This window comes from Crinia signifera, chromosome 2, assembly GCF_055691185.1.
Source record: "Crinia signifera chromosome 2, ASM5569118v1, whole genome shotgun sequence".
Taxonomy (NCBI): Eukaryota; Metazoa; Chordata; class Amphibia; order Anura; family Myobatrachidae; genus Crinia; species Crinia signifera.
Genome location: NC_139218.1, coordinates 111420775 through 111446882, shown reverse-complemented (window position 1 = coordinate 111446882; position 26108 = coordinate 111420775). Strand labels below are relative to the sequence as shown.

Below are 26108 nucleotides of genomic sequence, written 5' to 3'. Positions count from 1 at the left end.
ACGGAGACAGTACCACCTCCGTCCCTGTACGAGGTAGCAGTACCCACACCTCAAAACCTATTTGTATCCTAGATTACAATAAGTACATGGGCGGAGTGGATCTTTCAGATCAGGTACTGAAGCCGTACAGTGCCCTGCGGAAAACAAAAATATGGTATAAGAAGCTGGCCGTGTATATCATCCAGATGGCACTGTATAACGCTTACGTACTATTCCATTCTACCAGCCAGACGGGGACATTTATGCACTTTCAAGAGGAAGTCATAAAGGGCCTAATATTTGGGAACCAGCAGGCAGAGGGCCCCAGTACTTCTAGTACTGGCCCCAGTACTTCTAGTACTGGCCCCCGTATTGTATCAGGGCAGCATTTTCCTAACGAAATCCCCTCCACTGGAAAAAAGGGCAGGACACAAAAAAGGTGCAAAGTTTGCTATAAAAAGGGAATAAGAAAGCAAACTATTTTCCACTGTGAAACTTGCCCTGACAAACCCGGCCTATGTATGAAGGAGTGTTTTAAAATATACCACACATCTATGGATTATTAGGTTCATCATTTCACCGTGCTTCGGGGGTCTTGCTAATGCGACATAGCACCCACCATTCATTCCACCAGAATCTGTGCTGCAAAATCCAAATATCACTCCTTCCCTTCTGAGTCCTGCCATGCACCCAAATGGTATTTTTTGGTCACATATGAGGCATTGCCGTACTCGGGAGAAATTGCGGCACAGATTTTGGGGTGCTTTATCTCCTTCATTCCTTGTGAAAATGAAAAATTTTGAGCCAGAATTGCATTTTTGTGTAAAAAAATGTAATTTTTCATTTTCACAGCCCAGTTGTACCAAAATTGGTGAAACCCCTGGGGGTTTGAAATGTACACTATACCCCTAGATGAATTCCCTGAGGGGTTTAGTTTGCAAAATGGGTTCACTTGTGGGGGGGTTCCACTGTATTGGTGCTTCGGGGGTCTTGCTAATGCGACATAGCACCCACCATTCATTATACCAGAATCTGTGCTGCAAAATCCAAATATCACTCCTTCCCTTCTGAGTCCTGCCATGCACCCAAATGGTATTTTTTGGTCACATATGAGGCATTGCCGTACTCGGGAGAAATTGCGGCACAGATTTTGGGGTGCTTTGTCTCCTTCATTCCTTGTGAAAATGAAAGATTTTGAGCCAGAACTGCATTTTTGTGTAAAAAAATGTAATTTTTCATTTTCACAGCCCAGTTGTACCAAAATTGGTGAAACCCCTGGGGGTTTGAAATGTACACTATACCCCTAGATGAATTTCCTGAGGGGTGTAGTTTGCAAAATGGGGTCACTTGTGGGGGGGTTCCACTGTATTGGTGCTTCGGGGGTCTTGCTAATGCGACATAGCACCCACCATTCATTCCACCAGAATCTGTGCTGCAAAATCCAAATATCACTCCTTCCCTTCTGAGTCCTGCCATGCACCCAAATGGTATTTTTTGGTCACATATGAGGCATTGCCGTACTCGGGAGAAATTGCGGCACAGATTTTGGGGTGCTTTGTCTCCTTCATTCCTTGTGAAAATGAAAAATTTTGAGCCAGAACTGCATTTTTGTGTAAAAAAATGTAATTTTTCATTTTTACAGCCCAGTTGTACCAAAATTGGTGAAACCCCTGGGGGTTTGAAATGTACACTATACCCCTAGATGAATTCCCTGAGGGGTGTAGTTTGCAAAATGGGGTCACTTGTGGGGGGGGGTTCCTAACTTTTAGCATCTTATGGTGCCTAGAAACCTACATGGTGCCTAAAAAATAATCTCATAAAAAGGAGGCTCCAAAATCAAGTAGGTGCTCCTTCTATTATGAAGCCTATGGTTTGGTCAACGTGCACACTAGGGCCACATATAGGATATTTATTTATTAAAACAAAAGAATTGGGGGAATCAATTTTTAGTCACATTTCTCTAGTAAAATCTACTGTGTTCCTTAGAAAAATGTATTAAAATTGAAAATCTGCAAAAAAATGAAATTTTGAAATTTCACCTACACATTGTTTTAATTCCTGTGAAACACCTAAAGGGTTAACAAACTTCCAAAATGCTGTTTTGAATACTGTGAGGGGTGCAGTTTTTGAAATGGCATCATTTATGGGGGTGTCTCACATACAAGTCCCTCAAAGTCACATCAGAACTGAACTGGTCCCTAAAAAAATCAGTGTTTGAAATTTTCTTGAGAATTTGAGAATTTGCTATTCATATTTTAAGCCTCCTAGTGTCCAAAAAATTAAAAGGAGGTTGAAATAATGATGGCAACATAAAGTAGACATATGGTCTTTGTTAGTTATTAACTATTTTGAGTGGTATGATTATTTGTCTCACAAGCAGAAAATTTAACATTTTGCAAATTGCAAAATTTTCAATTTTTTTACGACATTTTGGTATTTTTCACAAAAAAACACAGACTGTATCGACCAAAATTTACCACTAACTTGAAGTACAATGTGTCACGAGAAAACAATCTCAAAATCACTGGGATAAGTAAAAGCAAAAAAAAGTTATCCCCACTTAAGTGATACATGTCAGATTTGAAAAAAAGGGCTCTGTCAGGAAGGCAAAAACAGGCTGCGGCGGTAAGGGGTTAATCAAAGGTAGTCTGGTAGCCATAGGGTAACTTTACCAGAGTTGAAAAGCAAATGGGAGATATATTAAGCCAACACTATGGAATCACCAGAGGATCCACGATCAGGGAGCAGGGGCGCCGATTTATGTTTTTTGCTGGTGGGTACTCAAGGGGGCGTGTCCTTTAGGGAAGGTGTGTGGCCTTGCAATGGGCCCCCACAGACCCCCCCCCCAGTCCGGGACGAAAGCAGGTGGGAATCCAGGCAGTGCCACAGCAGGGTCCGTGCAGCGCTGGGGAGGCAGCGGGGTCCCTGCCGTGGATGGGCAGTCAGTGGCGGGATCCCTGCGGCAGATGGGAACTAGTAGTGGTATTGGCAATACCTCTACTAGTTCCCATCTGCCGCAGGGACCCCGCTGCTGACTTCCCATCCGCTGTAGGGACCCTATCGCTGACTGCCCAGCAGTTCCGCAAATGTGTTTTCAGACTCAGCGGCACGGGTTGGCGGCGAGCGGCGGGTGAGCTCAGGCCGTGGCCCGTGGGTGTTTATCATTTTCAATGGGTGCTCGGACCTCGGAGCCCCCACGGAATCGGTGCCTATGCCAGGGAGTGTCAAATTCCAGCACCATTTTTGCCAGCATTTCTTGGGACAATGGAGATAGGGGTTAGAATGTAAGCTCTCATGAGCAGGGTCCTCTTCCATAATGTGTTTTTCCTACTCTTACTTACTCTTACGATCTTCTACTCCATACTTGCTTTGGCGGTATCTAATCTTCCACTCTGATACTTATTTCAGTGTCGTTTGCTAATTTAGATATGTTTATACACCCTGTACTACATTGTCTTGAACTGTAACTCTTTGTGTTTTTGTTTTGCCTAATGGTATATGTACTCGATAAGTGGGCACTGCGGATCCCATATATATGTGGCACCATATAAATAAAGGATAATAACAATAGTTCCTAAGTGCTGTCCGAGAACATTGATTAAAAACAGGGAACATGAACTACATGTCCTACCATCTTTAACACCAGCCCCCACTCTATGGGCTGCAGGGGATTACACAACCCACCATACCACCCCCAGCCCCTTAGACCTTATTCCCATCTGAGGGGAGTGCACTTTCCAGCCTGTTTTTTTTTCTTGTGGAGACTTATGTCTTATTGTTTTCTGTAGAGGCAAATATATATTTTTTTTGTTGTCTGTTGGGCTAGTGTGTGTTATTTTTTGTGCTTTGGGGGCAAGGTGGTTACATTTTTTTTTTTCAAGTGGAGCCAATGTGTTTTATTTTTTTGCTTGTGTGGGCGTTTTTTCTTGTATGGGCCAATGGGGCAGATGTATTAAGCTATTACAAGAGATAAATCCAAGGGTGATAAGGAGAGATAAACGTCCAGCCAATCACCTGCTAACTGCCATGTTACAGTCTGTGTTTGAAAAAAGTCAGTAAGGAGCTGATTGGCTGGACGTTTATCTCTCCTTATCACCCTTGCATTTATCTCTTGTTATAGCTCAATACATCTGCCCCTATGTGTTTTTTTTTCTTGTGTGGGCTAATGTAATTTTTTTTATTATGTGGGGACTTTTTTTTTTTTTACCTGTGGCAGCTAATGTGCTTTTTTTGTGCTGGGGTTCAGTGTATTTTTATTTTTTTACTCTGTGGGGTCAGTGTGTTTTATTGTTTGCTGTAGGTAGGGGCCACTGCTTGTTTTTCTGTAAGGGCTATAGTGTTTTTTTTTGCATTGCTTTCTGTCTGTACATTGCATCTGAGTTGCACCACCCATGTGTCCCGATTGTGTTTGCGAAGAGTACTGCACAGATTCAGATGTCCTCACCAAAAAGTGTATTGGAAATGTGCTGGACTTTCCTAGGCAGTTACAGGGATTTGGGTATAGAAACTCTATGTGTATTTTACTGTTCTTAGCATTAAAATATTTATTATCCCTCTTAGCATAATGGAGACACAAGCAAAGTACTCTTTTTTTTTATTATTTGTCAATCTTGAGCCAGCAGTTTCTGTATAACCAAAACATAACCATACCTGTAAATTAAATATAAGTTTCAATTACACTCTGCAGTGATAGAGTTCCTGACTTCTTGACCCTACCTGATAAATAAAGTACATTTTTTTTTTACATCAATGATTTTTAATGAGAATATAAATCAAAGAATATAAGGAAGAAGGAAGAGAAGGGGGGGGGGATCAGTTACATCATGATGAAACAGTACAATTAAAAACGAGCACATGAGGAAAAATAAAATATAATACAATCAGTGCGTTACATCATCAGAACTTACCACAAAAAAAAAATAGATACAAATCAAAATACAGGTGTAGGTAGAGCAAATATGTAAAACGTAATATTACTGAGAAGAATCCTCTTCATTTAAACTAAATTGTCGTTGGTCAGCGAGAGAAGGTTGAGTAATATAATGAGCTCCCTCACCTTCCGTAGCAAAGTTGTGCCATGGCATCCATCGAACACTAGGTGAATGAGCCGAGACTACAGATGGCGTATACTGTGTTTCCATTAAAAAAAATTGAAATGGACCTTATGTACAATTTTCCGAAGAGGGGGTAGGGAAGTCTGTTTCCAACACTGGGTCAGTGCGGACCGAGCTGCAATACAAATATGGCCTATAACATAACACAGATGAGTTCCTATGGAGTTGGGGTAGATATTTAAAAGGGATATAGTGGGCAATGGGGTCACTGAAAGTTTCAAAACTTTATTAATTAGATCAAACACTTTCTGGCAGAATTCGTGGAGGAGTGGGCAGGACCAAAAAACATGGTATAGGTGGCCCACTTTACCACAAAGTCGCCAACAAAATTTAGAATGAGAGGGCCACATCGTGTGAAGTCTATCAGGGGTGAGATAAAGCCGATGGAGTAATTTAACATGCATCTCCGAGTGATTCAGACACCTGGATATGCTATATGAAGACCTATAGATTTTATCCCATTGTGTGTCTGAGAATGAAATACCCAAATCTGCCTCCCAGCATTTTTGGGCATTAGACCTCGGGGTAGGTATCAAGTCTATAAGGGTTTTATACCAAAAAGATCTTTCCCCCTAGTCACCCTACCAAATAGTCGGGTAGTGATTGATGAGAGGAGAGAGCTGGGCGGCGCTAACTTGTGAGGTAGGCTTTTACACCAGTGTTGTATTTGAAAATACCTAAGTCGCACAGAGTCCTGGCAATGAGTAGCGGTCTTGAAGACCAGGGAATGAGAGTATTGTGGAACCCTCCAACAGGTCAATTAGAGAGTGGATACCACACACTTTGCTAGATAAAGGTTGGGGACAAGGTTGGTTAATGCACAGATAGAGGCAGGGGGAGAGTCCTGATAATGTTAGGTATTTTGGAAGGTAGTTTATCCCACACTTGTAGGGTAGCACGGGTGGTAGGAAGGAGTTTTATGGATAGGGGACGTAGGGACTTAGGGGTCCAGAGAAGATCCACCTAGGGAAACCGTGGGGAAAACAGTCTGTCCAGATCTGTCCACCCAGATCCCGAACCCTCAGCGAAATAGGCTTTTGGTAGAAGCCTAAATTGGGAGAACCTAACCCCCCTTTATGTTTTGGCAAAAGCAATCTTGAGCGAGCTAACTTGGGAGGGCGGGATGACCATATGCACTCAGTTAAAATAGAGTTACATTTATCCCAAAATTTTTTGGAAAAACATAAGGGATTGTGCAGAAGATAAACATCAATTTAGGCAGCAAAGACATCTTAAATGCCGCCAGTCGCCCCAGCCATGAAATATCATACGATATCCAAGAGTTAGTCAAAGTAGCCAATGAAGTAATGAGGGGGGGAGATTTACTTCGAAGACCGAAGTAGGACATGGGGGTATATGAATACCTAGATAGCGAATCAAATCAACCTGACAGTTATAAGTGTAGGAGGCACGCAGGGATGAGACAACATGGGAGAGATTAATGGGAAGTGCATCTGTCTTAGTTGCATTTAATTTATAGAAAGATGCTGAAGCATATTCATCAAAGATAGCATGTAAGCGAGGGAGCGGGGTGAGAGGGTCAGATACAAACATAAGGACATCATTGGCGAATAAACATAATTAATGAGAGCAGGGGCCTATCTGGACTCTAGGGAATAAAGGATCTGTATGTATTTTAATTGCTAGAGGTTCAATAGCTAAAACAAAAATAAGGGGGGGAAGAGGGCCACCCTGCCGCGTTCCGTTGGAAATAAGAAAGGGATTGGACAAAAACTGTTGCTAAAGACTCGAGCGGACGCTAATATAGAAGAGATAATATAGAAGAGAGTATTTGGCGTTGGAAGCCAAACTTGGTCAGTACTGCGCGCATATATAACCAATTCAGGTGGCCAAATGCCTTCTCCGCATCTAGGGAGAGCAGGAGAAGGCCTTGATCATGCGGGAGAGAGTCTATGATGTTAAACACTCTGCATGTATTATCGGATGCCTGTCTGGTACAAAGCCAGCCTGGTCCACAGTGGCGTAGCTATACTGCAGCAGACCCTGCGGTGGCTTGGAGGAGCCAGCACCAGCGGGGTCTGTGGGGAGCACTGAGATTACCAGGAAGTGCAGCTCCCAGTCCCTGCTCTGCACTCTGTTGCTGCCACTGCACTTGTCACACAGCCGGCAGCATGAAGACCCTCAGACTCGCAGATGATGTCCTGCCTCTCGCTCCCAGCAGTGCAGGCAGAACTGGGAGGGTTTCTGTGGATGCTCAGTTACAGCCTCAGTCCACGGAGGCTGGTGCTATATCCTCCCTGCTACCTTCTGCTCCAGTGAAGACAGTCACTCCTCTCTTCCCCTGCACTCAAGTTACTGAGCCCTTCCCTTCTTCATGCTGCTGCATGAGCCCGACAGCCACAACAATAAGGTTAACCCTTTCAATCCCTGATTTTCTACAGTGAGATGCCAGTGTGTGTGTGCTTTCAATTATTATTATTTTTTGTACCAGAACTATATATTGTGTGTGTGTGTGTGTGTGTGTGTGTGTGTATATGTACACAGTGTAGCATACTTTCCCCCTACTCATGCTGCACACCCAGCAGCTACAGTATATGTTCAATATAGAGTTCAATCACTGAACTCAGGCAGCTTCAGCGCTGCCCGGCTCCCTCCTCTCTGCGGCGCCTCCGGCTCCCTCCTCCTCCCCCCTCACCTCTGGGTTTTGTATGAAGTCCCCGGTGCTGGCTTATGACAAGCCGGCTGCCGGGGACAGGGGCGCGGTGCGGGGGGGGCAGCCGCTGATTGACAGTGCAGCGGTGCTGCCCGGACCCAGGGAGGCATTGGTGGTTTTTTTTAAGGGAGCGCTCCCCATAAAAAACTCGCCCAGTGGGGAGCGCTCCCCCCCAAAAAAAACACCACTGAAGGGGTTAAAGAGGGTAGAAAGCTGTTGATGCCAGTAGCTATAAGTTTGGCGTAAAGTTTAACGTCCCCATTTAGCAGTGCAATAGGGCGGTAATGCTGGCAATAGGCTGGGTCCCTCCCTGGTTTAGGGATGGTAACTAGTTGGGCCTCCAGCAACTCCTTTTTGTAGGCAAATTGATATAACTCACTTCCCAAACTAAGGATTTTTCCGTAAAATTATGCTAAAGTAGTGGATATCAGGTGAGCAGAATGTACATGGGTGGTGGTTTGGGGCATTTGGGGTCACATGTGACTCAATAGCAGAGCTTTGCAGTTGGAAACGGTTCAGGTCCCCTGAGCCGTAGACAGCAACAGCAATGCCGTCTCTAGGCTCAAAAGTAGTGTGGCCAATTGTAGTGAATCCCAGAAAACATAAGAGCAGTATGGGTTAAACAAGTGGAGCCAGTAGCAGCCTGCACCCCAGGAGTAGGCTGTGGGGGTACAGAAATAAAAGCAGGCTGGGGGTGGGTGGAGAGGTGTATAAAGCTCTTTGTATAGGGAGATGAGCTGCAGCACCACCTGTAGTGTGGGCATGTTTATTTAATATTTATTTATTTCAGTTGTGGAAGCATAATTCATCATTAGGTAACATGGCTACTGAACTACAACTCCCAACATTCTTTGCTAGCTCAGATGACTAGCTCTGACAGCAGCAGCTGGTTTTCCGGATTTCTTCCTCAAACTTGAAGATTAGCTCTGGCTCTTAAACTTTCTATTGGTAGATGTGTGTTGTGTGACATCATTGCTCAAATAATCTTATCACTAATTAACTATCATAACTAGAAATAACCACACGGACAAATGAAATGCCTTTTAAAATTGGTCAACCAAGAATTTATTTAAATCTTTAAACTAAATATGGTGGCAATAAGAAAGAACGGCCAGACCCACAGTGACACTATGACTTAACGCCGACAAACATGTCAACGACATGTATTCTTTAATTTATTGGCAACGCCAACAAATGCCGGGTCTCCAACTCTCTCCCCAATACACCATAATAGAGCCGGCCAGACAGCCAAACCCCAATGACCCCCGGTAGAAATCCACTTTATACAATGTATTGGGCAAAGAGCGCAATAGACACTGTTACTGACGTTCTTTCCCGCCACAAATGTAGGTTGACAAACCCCAACCGGCAAAGAAAAGGAAAAAATGGGTGGGGACAAAAAGGTGACTTGGGGAGGGAGGGTGGGAAAAATTCCAGAGAAAGAGATGGAACCTTCTAGGGAATCTCACAAAGTGTCCGATTAACCCCTCCCTGACACTCCCTTTATTTAAATTAACTACATGTCTGACCTGTTAACTGTTTCACTGCCTAACTGAATTTAAGCAAAGCTCACACTGCCCCTTATCCTAGAAGTTTATAATCACTCGTGCTATTTGCACTCGTTCTTCAAAATGTAACATATTACTAATTTGGGGCAAAGGACTCTCTCGCTATAGCAGCTTTAATATCCTAACCTTAGCTACAATGCCTAACCCCACAAGAAAATGAGAGCATGGAACATTCACATTCACTTTTTGGTTTCCAATGGAAATTGCATTTGGTCTGGATTTGGGTTTGTAAGCCGGGAGAACATAAATCACTCTGCATACAGGGAGCTGTTCTATGTAACTTAATGTAACCACATTACAGTTATGGCTCAACGTTGGATAGGTCTATTTCTCAAATTGCTCTATATTTTTTTTTCAACTGGTGACATTTGCTCATGAAATTTAGATTGTTGGAGATATATTGCTGTTTAGTAGAAAAGAAATGTGCCTACAAAATGTATAAACCAGCCATGTATTTCCACCAGATTCAGTATTTGAGACCTGCTGACGGAATGCTGGAGGTCAGAGGATCGACATTGGCATCCTGCTGAACATAATTCTGAGAGGGGCAAGGTAAACCCTCTCACCCTACCCCCCTAACCCAAAATCTCCCTACCTGCATTCTAAGCCTCTCCCACCCTGTAGTCTAACATTAACAGTACAGTAACAGTAGGGAAATTTACTAAGGTGGGAGTTCTATTTCACATGGGATGTTGCTATGGGTGACCAATCAGAATCTACTTCTTATTTATTTAGCACCTTCTACAAGATAATAGATAGTATCTTATTGGTTGCCAATAGCAACATCCCATCTAAAATAGAACAAACATCGGTACTTATGTATTATCTGGACTCCCATGTTAAATGCACCCCATTTTTTCATACCCCTACTATCCAACTACGCATGGAGTTGATTTTATATAGTGTGGCGAGCGCAGCGAGCCACCGTGCCTGAAGCGTGGCGAGCGCAGCGAGCCCCGCAAGGGGACGCGGTCTCATAAGAAAAACGGGAGTCCAGATATTACATAAGTACCCAAACATCTTAGAAAATGTTCCCCTTAGTGTCTAACCCTAACCCCTCTCCCCCCTCTTTTAGTGCCTAACCCTACAGCAAAGTCCAAAATTCAAATAGGGGAGCCACACCCATTACCATTTTAAATGTTGCCATATATTGCAGTATGGGGCTCACTGGCAGTTGGTATGCCTCCCCTATTTGAATTTTGAACTGTGCTGCTGCCAGGGTCATCTTAAGAGAGGACCCCACGCCGTTTTTTTTTTAAATATTTATTTATTTTTCTAATTTTTTTTACACCTTGCAGCCTGCACGGATCTGACTGATCCATGCAGACTGCTATAAAAATTGGTATTAGCGGCCGTATATATGGCCAGCTAATACGAATTCCTACGACATTGGAGGGTTACAAAGGAGTCCTATATGACTGCTTTGTAAATCCCCCTCCGGAACACGACTTTGCATACGACTTAAACAGTCGTGTGCAGTCGTAGGGAAAATACTAATACGAAAAACTAGGTTTTTCATATTAGTAAATTTCCCCCTTAATGTACTATACAATTAAATGACATATAGGGGGAAATTTACAAAAGGAAATTTGTAAAAAATAGGTGTATTTGTATCCAGAAATACACTTATTTTTGACATTTACTATCCCGAAAATACGGTAATTCGTATTCGTATTGATGTGCTATCAATACGAATACGAATTGCCATATTTTCGGGATAGTAAATGTCAAAAATAAGTGTATTTCTGGATACAAATACACCTAATTTTCCAAATTTCCTTTAGTAAATTTCCCCCATAATGTAATTTATTTACGCCCCCCCACTATCCATGTCATCCCGAAGCGTGACGAGCGCAGCGAGCCCCGCGAGGGACGGTGGAACGCGTCTGCCTGACCTTTTCATACCCCCACTATCCACGTCGGCGCGGAGTTGATTTTATATAGTGTGGCAAGTGCAGCGAGCCACTGAGCCAGAAGCGTGGGGAGCGCAGCGAGCCCTGTGAGGGGACGCGTATTATGTAACATGTATTACGCGTCCCCTCACCACACTATATAAAATCAACTCCGCGCAGACGTGGATAGTGGGGGTATGAAAAGGTTGGGCGGACGCGTTCCGCCGCCGCTTGACACGCTTTAAGATGATGTGGATAGTGGGGGAGGGGGGTTGCGTAAATAATAATTATTTGTATAGTTTTTATCGGACCCGATTTTTTGCAATGTATTCACTAACAGAGAGCAATAAATATATAACATAGGAAAATCGCATGACATACAATAATGGCATGCGATGCGATTTCATTACCCTGAATAGCCCACTACGCAAATGCCGTAGTGGGCGCCGTGCTAGGAAACAAATACCAAATATTTAAGTACCAAGCTACTAACTTGTAACAGATGTGTGTGCCAAAGATCATGTTTGTGCTTAGCTCCTCACACATGTCAGGATATTCCATGGTGAAATGGGCTGTCATAAGTGGAAAAGGCAGTACATGTATAGATCATATGAGACTTTGCTGTATGTATATATTAGAGATGAGCGGGTCCGGATTCCGGAGATCCGACAGATCCGAATATCGGGGATCCGGGCCAGATCCGAGCCAGCTCGGGAGTTCCCGCCTGAATTCCGGACCAATAACGAGGCCGAACGTCATCATCGCGCTGTCGGATTCTCGCGGGAGCGGGATCTTATAAAAGACGCACGCGCACCCCGCCATCTTCACTCCAATCTTGGAGAGGGAAGAGGGTGGTTGGGAAGCTTCGTGTGCTCCGTGCTGTGCTCTGTGCCATGTGCTCTGTGACCTGACCTGTGCCCTCACTGCCCTGTGCTGTGCTCCGTGCCATGTGCTCCGTGCTGTGCTGTGCTCCGTGACCTGCCCTCACTGCCCTATGCTGTGCTCCGTGCCATGTGCTCCGTGCTGTGCTGTGCTCCGTGACCTGCCCTCACTGCCCTGTGTTGTAGACTTGTGGCCTGAGCCCTGTAGTGTGATTTAACTAACTAGGTGCTGCAGTGCTCACACGCAGGGGCTGCAGTGTCCACTGTCCAGAGGCTGTCCTGTGGCCCGTGCCCTGTTGTGATTTATTTAGCCCTAAGCCCTGTGTTGTGATTTTTTTTATTTTGCCCTGAACCCTGTGTTTTTTTTGTGATTTAACTAACTAACTCAGTGCTGCAGTGCTCACACGCAGGGGCTGCAGTGCTGCTGAGTAGTACACTGTGTACAGGGGCAGCATTAAGGGGCTGTGTCCAGTGTGACGGCCTATATCTTATCCATTGTCCAGTGTCACGAGTCACTCACGACATATATCCTGTGTCCTGTCCTGTGTGACGACTGACGACATATCCTGTGTCCAGTGTGACGACATATATCCTGTGTCCAGTGTGACGACATATATCCTGTGTCCAGTGTGACGACATATATCCTGTGTCCAGCGTGACATATATCCATTGTCCAGTGTGACGACATATATCCTGTATCCAGTGTGACGACATATATCCTATATCCAGTGTGACGACATATATCCTGTGTCCAGTGTGACGACATTTATCCTGTGTCCAGTGTGACAACATATATCCTGTGTCCAGTGTGACGACATATATCCAGTGGCCAGTGTGACGACAATATATCCTGTGTCCAGTGTCACAAGTCACAACATATATCCTGTGTCCAGTGTGACATGTAATGTGTGCCAGCATATATCCTGTGTCCAGCGTGACCTATATCCATTGTCCAGTGTGACGACATATATCCTGTGTCCAGTGTGACGACATATATCCTGTGTCCAGTGTGACGACATATATCCTGTGTCCAGTGTGACGACATATATCCTGTGTCCAGCGTGACATATATCCATTGTCCAGTGTGACGACATATATCCTGTGTCCAGTGTGACGACATATATCCAGTGGCCAGTGTGACGACAATATATCCTGTGTCCAGTGTGACATGTAATGTGTGCCGGCATATATCCTGTGTCCAGCGTGACATATATCCATTGTCCAGTGTGACGACATATATCCAGTGTCCAGTGTGACGACATATATCCAGTGTCCATTGTGACGACATATATCCTGTGTCCACTTTGACGACATATATCCAGTGTCCAGTGTGACGACATATATCCTGTGTCCAGTGTGACGACATATATCCTGTGTCCAGTGTGACGACATATATCCAGTGGCCAGTGTGACATATATCCATTGTCCAGTGTACAGGAGCTGTGTCCAGGGGCGGTGTCCAGAGGCTGTGTCCAGTGTGATGGCTGTGTCCATTGTCCAGGGGCTGTGTCCAGTGTGACGGCTGTGTCCAGTGTACAGGAGCTGTGTCCAGAGGCTGTGTCCATTGTCCAGGGGCTGTGTCCAGGGTGACAGGCTGTGTCCAGTGTCCAGGGGCAGTGTCCAGGGGCTGTGTCCAGGGGCAGTGTCCAGTGTCCAAGGGGCTGTGTCCAGTGTGACAGGCTGTGTCCAGTGTAAAGTAAGAAAAAGAAATAAAAGTAATAAATAAAATAAAAACACATTTTTGGAGGATGATGGAGGAGGAAATAGTGGGAGTGCTGAAGCTGCTACCACCAGTCATGACAAGGCCAATACCTCTTTGTATTTGCTGTTTGGAGCACTTCTCTTTTTTTGGGATAGTTTATTAAACTGCCACCCTGTCTGCCCCTGCAGTGCCGCTCTGCCAGGTTGGAAGTGTAAGGTCCACATGTATGTGATGCCGACTGCTGTCGCTTAGCTTAGTCATCCAGCTACCTCGGTATACCCTTTTGGCCCAACTACAGTAAATGAAAATAATTTTGTAAGCTGTGAAGTGATCAAAATTGACTAGAAATGAGTGGAAACTAATGTTATTGAGGTTAATAATACTTTAGGGGCAAAAATAGGCCCAAATTCTGTTATTTTAGCCATTTTTAGCATTTTTTCATAAAAATCCAGATCCAAAACCAAAACCCACAAGGGTGGTTTTGCCAAAACCAATCCAGATCCAAAACACGAAGGGAGATCCAGATCCAAAACCAAAACCCGAAAAAGTGGCCGCCGCACATCTCTAGTATATATATATATATATATATATATATATATATATATTTATTTATTATTTATTAACAGTTTCTTATATAGCGCATACAGATTCCGCAGCGCTTTACAGAGCATAGTTATAATCAAAAACACATAACAAATTACAGTACAAGACAGTTTAGGACAAGCACATGGTTAATATGGATAGTTGCATCAGGGGACAGGACACTGAAGCAATCATCAGGGTGGCAGAGGTTTATATATTCTAGGAAAGGCACATGAGGAGAGAGGGCCCTGCTCGTGAGAGCTTACATTCTAAAGGGGAGGGATAGACAGACAGGGGTGACACAGAAGGTAAAGAAGTGGGCATAAACAGTAGGTAAGGATAAGCGATGGTCAGGTTTTATGCAGGGGGGTGGGAAGATGACAGCTTTGTCTTTGATATTTTAAGTCTAAAAAAGCGCTGGGTCATCCAAGAGTAGACAGCAGAGAGACAGTTAGAGATATGAGTGAGGATAGAGGGAGAGAGATCAGGAGAGGATCGGTAGATTTCAGTGTTATCAGCATAGATGTGATAGTGGAAGTCGAGTGAGCACATAAGCTCACCCAGAGAGGATATATAGAGAAAGAGGACACCTACTATCAATGGAAGAGCAGGAGAGGTGAGGTCATTAGAGGTACAGCTGGTCATTTTCCAAACAGACAGTGCAAGTACAAGCTTTAACAGTGATAGTAAAAGTTGTTTGCAAATGTAAAATGCTGATGTTATGGTTGAATTGCCAGATTAAGCAGCCAGGAGTAGTATGTTGTGTGAATGAATTTAACTCACTCAAAGCAGACTTTGGTTTTCTCCGTTGTTGTTTTGTCCTTCAGTTTCACTTTGGTTTAACGCTGGTATAACGCTGTAGTTATGAATCAGTTTTCCCACTTTAATAACGGCCCACTTCAATCTAGGCCCACAGATAAACTCTGGCCACAGCCTAACCGGCCACAGCCGTATGCAATGACTACTTAAGTACTCTAACAATGCATGAGTTCCCAATTCCCAATAATTGGAATCCACTCGCTCAGTCCCCACCCCCTACAACACATAGCAATAAAAGTGGCTTAGAAAAACAAAACTAGCATTCCAGGATTCTATATATCACCTAGAATAAAAATAAATTCCTCCCTACACACATGCTAGGTACTGTTGTAAAGTACACAGAGGAGATGTTCAGTGCGTTACCTAGAAGTACAAATCAATCCCACACAATAGATGTAATGCTCTGCAGTACAGAGGAGATGTTCAGTGTGTTACCTAGAAGTACAAATCAATCCCACACAATAGATGTAATGCTCTGCAGTACAGAGGAGATGTTCAGTGTGTTACCTAGAAGTACAAATCAATCCCACACAATAGATGTAATGCTCTGCAGTACAGAGGAGATGTTCAGTGTGTTACCTAGAAGTACAAATCAATCCCACACAATAGATGTAATGCTCTGCAGTACAGAGGAGATGTTCAGTGTGTTACCTAGAAGTACAAATCAATCCCACACAATAGATGTAATGCTCTGCAGTACAGAGGAGATGTTCAGTGTGTTACCTAGAAGTACAAATCAATCCCACACAATAGATGTAATGCTCTGCAGTACAGAGGAGATGTTCAGTGTGTTACCTAGAAGTACAAATCAATCCCACACAATAGATGTAATGCTCTGCAGTACAGAGGAGATGTTCAGTGTGTTACCTAGAAGTACAAATCAATCCCACACAATAGATGTAATGCTCTGCAGTACAGAGGAGATGTTCAGTGTGTTACCTAGAAGTACAAATCAATCCCACACAATAGATGTAATGCTCTGCAGTACAGAGGAGATGTTCAGTGTGTTACCTAGAAGTACAAATCAATCCCACACAATAGATGTAATGCTCTGCAGTACAGAGGAGATGTTCAGTGTGTTACCTAGAAGTACAAATCAATCCCACACAATAGATGTAATGCTCTGCAGTACAGAGGAGATGTTCAGTGTGTTACCTAGAAGTACAAATCAATCCCACACAATAGATGTAATGCTCTGCAGTACAGAGGAGATGTTCAGTGTGTTACCTGTTGGAGACAAGAGATGATGAGTCAGATGAATCTGGTATAACGCTGTAGTTATGAATCAGTTTTCCCACTTTAATAACGGCCCACTTCAATCTAGGCCCACAGATAAACTCTGGCCACAGCCTAACCGGCCACAGCCGTATGCAATGACTACTTATATATATATACAGGCTGTCAGTAACGGCACCTGGGTTTGATGTTCTGTTGGGAATATTAGATTAGGGAAAATCAAAACAATATACACTCTACGTAAGTATGCTCTTGTGCTTCAGTGTCTATAGTTTATGGTAGTCTGTGTCTACATACATAGGAGGTCATTCTGATTGTCTTGCAAAGCTGAGAAATTCGCAGCTTTGTGAGTCATCTAAATGCTGCGCGTATGCCCACCCTCCGCACGCACACCAATTTCACCTGCACGCATGCAAATGGATGTTTTGCATAAACTTCCATTTGTAGCTGGCGCTCATGGATGAAATCATTCGATGGTTACCCACATATTATGCCACATAAGCGGCACTTATGTGGCATATTATGTTATAGGATTACGGTGTATGATATAATATGAAATAGACATTACGGTGTGTGGTATAATTTGTAATGGGCATCACGGTGTGTGGCATAATGTGTAAAGGGCATTATGATGTGTGGTAGTATGTGTAATGGGCCTTACGGTGTGTGGCATTATGTGTAATAGGCATTGCAGTGTTAATTTTTGCAGCGTACCTTCCATATGCACTGCCCCTATTTCTAGTATTTGTGCGGGGAATGATTCATTCTGAAGCCCATATACATAAATAAGTCACCTTCTATTTAGTTTGCATTTATACCCAGTAGGTGGTGATAGACATGCCCAGTAGGCGGTGACAGTTATGCCCCTCCAATGGTGCTACACACGCCTATGCTTATGCTTCTCTTTAGTTTCTCGTTCACAATTACACACACCAGTGAATGATGATTCTCCAGAGCAGTGGTGAATTGGATAGAGCCCCAAAATTTCAGGCCAAGAGCCACTGCCTGCCCTGTGCCACAGAGAGCTTGATTTATCAGTGCTCAGATTTAGAATATTAAGCATGAATGCCTGATATTTTAAATCTGCACAAGTGTCCAATATGCACTGTGCATGTGTTTCTTTGTCTTATTTTTTGACACACTGCAACCAAAACGAAATCTCTCTGCACTTGTTGCATCTGCCCCAACTGCAGTGCAGCATGGTTTTGTCCATTTGGGAAAAAGGTGCTTTTGAGATCAGGTCTGAATTAGGCCCATATTTTGTATAGTTATCAGTATCTAATAGTTTCTGTGTTGTGTGTCTTCATTAAATATAGATATTAAGGTACAACAGACAATTTTGTGGTGCAAACAGTTAAATATTTACTAGAACAATGACTGTGGTCGAAAGATTTAAGCATTATGCTCATTTTACTTACTGTCATTTACTTTAACGTTAAATTCTCATTGTGTTTCCCTCCAAATCGTAAAGTGAGTGGCTGCGTACTTCTCTTGGGGAATTGGAGAGTTTCCATGTAATAGCTCTTAAAAGCTGCTATAGACTCTGTGCCTACTAAATTTTAATGCATCAAATAATTTTCTTGGCATATTTAAGACCTTTAAGTGCACACATAAACATATGCTGTAGGCACTGTAAGGTAAGAAAATCATTATGCTACAGTTTCCATGTTTCTTCTAGTCCAGGAGGAAAGTAATTGCATTATAAAGCAGTAGGTATACATTCTTTCCCATTCATATTCATTTATTACCAGTTATTTATATATAGTGCACAAATACTCCGTAGCATTTGACAGAGAATATTTGAACATTCACATCAGTCCCTGCCCCAGTGGAGCTTACATCTATGTCCCCTACCACATGTACATGCACAAACAATAACGCTAGGGTTAATTTTGTTTGGAGCCAATTAATCTACTACTGTAGAATAATTTTGGATTGTAGGAGGAAACCAAAGTACCTGGAAAAAAGCCCATGCAAGGGGAGAATATACAAACTCCACACATGACTGAGGTCATGGGACTTTAACCCATGACCTCAGTCCTGTGAGGCAGCAATGCTAACCATTAAACCATCTGTGATGAACAAATAATTTCTTTATGTCACTATAGGAAAGTGGTATTGCGGAGGAAGATTGTGGGGCCTATGTAGTAAGCATATGTGTTTTTATATAATGCAGAAATGATCGTTTCTGCAAGTTTAAATAATACAGCCACTGTATTTGTAGTGAGATCACCCAAGTATGGCGGTGGGAAAGCATCCGGAAGGATTCCAGCCATGTCCACTAAGAACCTAGCATGTCCCTCAAAAATTGCAGCGGTAATACATCCTGGAGGATCCAGTTCCTGCCAACCAATGTTGCAGAGTGCAACAGTGGACATGCAGCGGCTCCCCCTGTCGTTGCCCCATGTAGAGAATGGTGGCGGCCAGGATTCAGGCCCCAAAAATCATGGCATGTATTTGAGATAGGTGCTATAAACAAATCAAGGCTTGTCACAGCACCCATCCAATACTTATATTAGCCGGCTCGGGGTGCAAGGGCTCACATTTTGGAACTACTGTAGGAAGAGAAGAGTGAAGAAGCCAGAAGTGGCATTGAAAACATCCTGGGATAATGGTGGCCACTGCAATAGAGATTAAATAGGCTGTTGCTACCCAGGTGAAGATCAAAGACTGACGGAGGCAGGGTTGGAGAAGATACCAAAATGCCAGAAAAAGCAATGGCCATTACAAAAGAGTTTACACTGGCAACTACTCCTCATGAAGACTATAGGAAGCCATGAGTTTTGAGACTTGGCCCACCTTACCTTATGGCTATACAGTTGGCATGCCTAATCCAGGCTTGCTCCAGCAGCAGACTATAGGACTGCTAAATTCATTGTTTTTTTATCTTAGACCACCAGTTTTCGGGCCTTAGGCACATACAGTAGAAATGGTCATGCATTAGGTGGGCATTAAGCACAGATGGTATAAAGGGCTTTAGGCACTATAGCACTACTATTGTTTAGGCGGCAAAAAGGGAAATATAGCCTACAACACTGTATTAACCCCCATCATACTGATTTCTGAGCTGTGCAAGTAAAGGAGAATTGTCCTCTGCAATAATTTAGCTGTAAAATATGTAGTGGTTATTCTAAATAATACAGTGTATACAAATGTGTCTTAAAAATTGTCAGTTCTTTTAACAGACAGTGACTAAATTAGAAAACAAAGTAAAATAGATTATACAACTAGAAATACGTTTAAGATACATATACTGTACAGCAGTGGTGTTAAACTCATGACCCTTCAGCTGTTGTGGAACTACACGTCCCAGCATGCCCTGCCACAGTTTTAGCAATCCACTTGATAAAATCTGTGGCAGGACGTACTGGGATGTGTAGTTCCACAACAGTTGGAGGGCCATGAGTTTGACACCACTGTTGTACATTGTTTATCACAAATTCAGTTCTGGCAATCTGACATTTGCCTTTAGTTCTTATTAGACATTCAAATCCCTAATTTTATGTCATAGAAACATAGAATTTGACAGCAGATAATAACCACTTGGCCCATCTAGTCTGCCCCTTTTTTTAAACATGTTACCTCAAACCATATTTGATCCTTATTTTTTTGTAAGGCTATCAATATGCTTATCCCAAGCATGTTTAAATTGTACTACAGGTTGAGTATCCCCTATCCAAAATGCTCGGGACCACGAGCATTCCGGATAGGGAAATTTTTCGGTTTTTGGAATAATTTTTTTTTGCCATACTTACCTGTCCCCTGATGGTGTCCGGTGGTCCCTCGGCGTCCACGCAGTCCCCAGGCGTCCACAGCAGGCCTCCGGCATCTTCTCCAGGGTCTCCAGCGGTCCCAGGAATGCATTGCGCGGGTGTGCGCGCGCACCGGTGATGTCACCGGCGCGCTCGCACACTAGCGCAATGCATTCCTGGGACCGCTGGAGACCCTGGAGAAGATGCCGGAGGCCTGCTGTGGACGCCCTGGGACTTGGTAAGTATAAAAAGAGGGTTAGGAGTGTAAAAAAAAAAAAAAAAATTCAAATGATTCCAAAAACCACGGTTTTTGGAATAATTCGGATAATGGATGCACGGATATAGGATACTCAACCTGTACTGTATTTGCGTCTACCACCTCTGATGGTAGGCTATTCCACTTATCTACTACTCTTTCTGTGAAGTAATTCTTCCTCAAATTTCTCCTGAATCTTCCTCCCTCTAGTTTCAGTGCATGTCCTCGTGTTCTGCTGCTCCTCTTCCTGTGAAGAATGTCTCCCACCTGTACCTTGTTAAAACCCTTAATATATTTGAAAGCTTCTACTCTAGGTAAAAGCCAGACAAATTGAGGGACACCAAGACCAGAATATAGGGGGTTACAGTGGCTACGCACACAAGAGGGCACTCATGGGGGGGTTCTGAGTACCCCGAAAACCCTCCTAACAGGCCAGTGTTCTTTGTTCAGATAAAAAAAATGGTTGCCCCGCCCTTAAAAGCCCCACGAATCACTTGTCCTCCCATGTCCTCCCATGTCCTCCCATGTCCTCCCTGGTGTTTGGCAGCTGCGGTAATGTGTGTGTGTGTATACATCATCTATATACTGTCTATGTCTAGTATCTGTGTGGCTCCGAAACACTGCCATCTGCTGGCAGAGATTGAAACTATATTTTTTTTCTCTCTTACACATAGACAAGGTAGCATACTAGCTTTTGAAGCATTGACTTTGAGCGGGCTTACTTGTGTGTGTGTATATATATATATATATATATATATATATATATATATATATATATATATACAGTACTGCAACAGTGAATTGTGGCTGTGTGGCATTTGCACAGCATCTACTCACAGCAAGACAGAGGGACTAGGGGGCACTGTACATGCCCCCACAGTGATGGCAAACAGGGACAAAGCCACATCCACTTTTGCCAAGATCAAGTCCCCTTTAAAGGAGTGTGCAATGGAAACCCCTTCTGCAAATTAAGGATAGGTAGATAGATAGATAGACAGACAGACAGACAGATAGATTATGTACAGTACAGTATATCTGAAATGGGCAGGCTATAATGATGCTCAACTATATACACCAGTGCTGGCATGAGTAAGCTCAGCAGGGGAGACCAGTAGCCACCAGAAGCTGGCTGGAGGGATCTGGCATGGCCTCCATAGGGTGTGGCAGGGGTGAGCACAGGACCCTGCCCCTCCACAGGTGCACAGAATATAAAAGGCAACTGCGATAGCTAATCCTGGATACCATCAGAGTCATTGACAGTCTTATAGCCACACTGATTTGTTGTTTTAAAGGAGTTTTGGCTCCTTTTTTTATCAATATTCTTAAATATCTCTATACATCTAACACATTTGATTTTAATCGGTAGCAGTAGTATCCCATTGGAGCTGCACAGAGGCACCTGCCAGGGATGTCCTTTATCACCGTTATTGTTAAACCTTGCTTGTATATGGCCATAGAGTTGTATGTGATTTGCAAATTTACGACCATCCGTAAATGAAAAATACAATACCTTCTCCTTCATATCTGCAGAAGCACCGCACAGATCAGTGAGATCCATGCAGTGTTTCTGTGTAAAAATAAGAAAGGGTTCAAATAAAACCTGTTGTGGAGTTACATCTGCCCCACCTGCAGTGCTCATGGTTTTGCCCATTTTGAAAACAATTTTTTTACTGCGGTCAGATCTGAATAAGGGCCTCTATGCACACAGATCAGCTGTCCCCACACTTATTGCTGGACTGAGCATGAAGGGCCCACCAGGGGAATTCAGTGGTAAGGGCCCACAGAGGGGGTGTGATGAGCCACCACAGAGGCTTGGCTAGTTATTAGAGAGTGCATGGTCTTGGCCATTTGGGATTATTCCGTATTTCAGAATATTTTAATATTTCAATGATGTACAGCATCTTGAGGTATCTTGCATTTATGTTGTATAAACACATCAAACACATGAAATACACACAAATATATTTATTTGAGCTTAAAACAAGGTTTCAAAACATAAAACAAAGTTTGTGTACAATCTCAGATACTGAATTTGAATGCCAAGCAACCATTTTCTTGAAGATATTTAGTGGCAGGTACATACTGTATCACTTCCTCAGTAGTGCTGTTACAGATGTCCCAAGTAAGTTTTTAGGGCAAAAGTTATTTTTTTTTCTCACTTTCTGGAATGTACAGTATGGTTTTCGGAATAATTTAGATAATGGATATTTGGGTAAGGGATGCTCAACCTGTAGTAATTATTGCTAGTGCATGCATGATAATGTACCAGATTAATATCAGCAATGGATTAGAGAGAGGGATTGGCACTGGTATGAAATATATATTGGGTAATAATTATACAAGAGTATTAGATAGACAAAACCAGCGTAGTTACTGCTTGACAGGAATATATCATGGCAGTGTTAGGCTGGTGGTGCTCCCAAAGGATGTTCAGTATTTAAACTGTGAGACAACAGGAAGGGGGTGGTCACAAGAAAGACCAAAAAGGGAACATACAAACGGGTTTTTGGGGCACACTTGACGATAACAATAGTATAGTTGGTATAAAGATGTGATATATGGGTGAGATAAGACTTAACTTTTATTAGGAATAAACTCTAAAAAAAGGGGTGATATTTGGATGCAAACAATGTGCTACACAAGACAATACGTATTAAATACATTGTGTGTGGAAATATCACAGGATAAAAGGTTGTTAACCTATCAAAAAGGAGAGAGGGTCCTTGATACAATTGACAAAGTAAGCGCAATGTTTAAGATAAATACACAGATACCTGTAGCAAACAGAGGGAATCCCTGTTGTTATCCAAAAATTGTTTAATTAGTGACAATATATAAGGAAATTATACAAGGTACAGGTATATGATTGTGGATGCTTGACACACTGAATCACAATATTTAAGAGATATATATCAATCTATCTCCGTCATAAGTGGGAATTATTGCCCGGAAGTGGGAAATAGTAATGGAAGGTCACTGCCTGACAGTAAAAAGAAATAGTAAAGATTTAAGAGTGTGAAACTTGCAGAAGCATATAGAAAGATTAGTAAGATTGAGCTGTATTAAGAAGGTGATCTCCTGCTGCAATTTAATTACAACACCCGGTATTCCCAAAGAGTCTTCCCAAAGGTACTAACCGGGCCCAACACTGCTTAGCTGCTGAAATCGGAATGGGTTCAGGCGATCCAGTGTGGTATGGTAGTAATATTTAGAACATGCGAGAGGGATACCAGCGTTTGAGGCTCAAATGAAATAAGGTGCTTCTGCTGTCAGAAGTGCCGTTAATAGTCCACCCTGGTGCTCACCTGCATTGCAGGGGGGATGGATGGTCCATCCCCCATCCATCCCCCCTGCAATGCAGGTGAGCACCAGGGTGGACTATTAACGGCACTTCTGACAGCAGAAGCACCTTATTTCATTTGAGCCTCAAACGCTGGTATCCCTCTCGCATGTTCTAAATATTACTACCATACCACACTGGATCGCCTGAACCCATTCCGATTTCAGCAGCTAAGCAGTGTTGGGCCCGGTTAGTACCTTTGGGAAGACTCTTTGGGAATACCGGGTGTTGTAATTAAATTGCAGCAGGAGATCACCTTCTTAATACAGCTCAATCTTACTAATCTTTCTATATGCTTCTGCAAGTTTCACACTCTTAAATCTTTACTATTTCTTTTTACTGTCAGGCAGTGACCTTCCATTACTATTTCCCACTTCCGGGCAATAATTCCCACTTATGACGGAGATAGATTGATATATATCTCTTAAATATTGTGATTCAGTGTGTCAAGCATCCACAATCATATACCTGTACCTTGTATAATTTCCTTATATATTGTCACTAATTAAACAATTTTTGGATAACAACAGGGATTCCCTCTGTTTGCTACAGGTATCTGTGTATTTATCTTAAACATTGCGCTTACTTTGTCAATTGTATCAAGGACCCTCTCTCCTTTTTGATAGGTTAACAACCTTTTATCCTGTGATATTTCCACACACAATGTATTTAATACGTATTGTCTTGTGTAGCACATTGTTTGCATCCAAATATCACCCCTTTTTTTAGAGTTTATTCCTAATAAAAGTTAAGTCTTATCTCACCCATATATCACATCTTTATACCAACTATACTATTGTTATCGTCAAGTGTGCCCCAAAAACCCGTTTGTAATATCAGCAATGCACTGTAGAAAATACACCATAGTCCTATGCAGTATACTATAACATATGTAAAATGTATAGCTCCGGCGGTTCTGGCAAGCCTAGTGAGCGCCTCTCACACAGCACCGGTAACCACCAGATCCCGTATGCTCCATCTGCCTGGGACGCATGAGTGTCTCATACGCAAGTGCGTCTCAGTAATTTGTGCAGCAGAGTACAGCAACCCTGCCCATGTCCGCTTCAGGGAGACGGTCAGGGTTAGGGGTTTGGTCGCGCTTGTGTCTCCTGCATAAAGGGGGAGTGTGGTGTGCTAGTGAGGCTCATGCACAATAAAGGACGCATTTCCCAGTGCTCCATGTTACATACTGGCAAATGCCTCCATTTCAAACCCCTACTATCCACGTAAGCCCATAGAGCGATGAGGGGACGCGGTATGCATCCTCCTGTCCTGTGTTTATACCCCCACTATCCATGTTGGCGTGGAGTTGATTTTAAAAAGTGCAGCGAGCCCCACGAGGGGCCACGGAAAACGAGCCCAAAGCATGGCGAACGCATGCGGAATAATCTGTGTCCGCTCGCCATGCTTCGGGCTCCTTTGCTGCGGGGCTCGCTGGGCTCGCCACGCCTCAGGCTTGATGGCTCTGAGTAGGCTTCCTTCGCAGGTAAGCACCCTCCGCCCCTAGGGTTTTGCGCCACATGAATTCCTGCAAGTATAAGTCCAGAGCCTCTTGATATTCTGGGTATGGGCCCAAGTGTCTGGGTCCATGAAGTTATAATGGTGGATGACGTGCAGGTGGTGGTACCCCGCCTGCTCAAGTTCTTCCGTATTGTACGCATGCCAACAGTCCGAATAGATGGTGGTACCTGGCTCGATGTGTGTCTGGATGGCAGACATCAGGGTCTTGGAATCACGGCTGGCCACTGGTGTGATGAAGCATTCCCCGGTCTCACGCGCTATCCCATCGAAGAGCCACTGCTGTGGTAGGATGCGTCCAACGTGGCTCTTATGCTGGACAAACAGACTTTCGTTCCACCTCAATGATTTTGCCAGGTTCGCCAATCCGGCATGGGGCTGGGACATCAGATCGAGGGTACATGCCTCCCGCAGCAGATTGCTTTATATATTGGCGGTTTTGTTAGAAATCTCGAGGTGACACTCACAAAACTGAATGTTTGTCAGCTCCTCCGCCACAAAAATATGAACCGAAGAAGGGTCAGAAAGGTCAAGTGACATCTGCGAAACCATTGTGTGGCTGACCTTATTCCCACAGCTTCTTATGTGGCAGCGCCACATACGCTTCTTTACATTGAGCCTCATAGGATGCCATTGACACAGGTCTGTGTCTCCGGCAGCAAGTGGTGGCATTGGAAAAACTCCACGACTCCTCCTCTGTCTGCAGCAGGTTGAAAATGGTCAATGGTTCGGCAGCCATAACCCACGCAATGTAATAACACACAATGCTGACTGACTACGCTAACTGCATAACGC

The 26108-nt window shown here is 43.4% G+C and overlaps 2 pseudogenes; one reads left to right on the top strand and one right to left on the bottom strand.

Annotated features, from left to right (window-relative positions):
• Positions 1-23544: 23544 nt before the first annotated feature.
• Positions 23545-23662, bottom strand: LOC146061534 (5S ribosomal RNA; annotated as a pseudogene).
• Positions 23663-23914: 252 nt separating this feature from the next.
• LOC146061523 (5S ribosomal RNA) lies at positions 23915-24032 on the top strand (annotated as a pseudogene).
• Positions 24033-26108: the final 2076 nt, after the last annotated feature.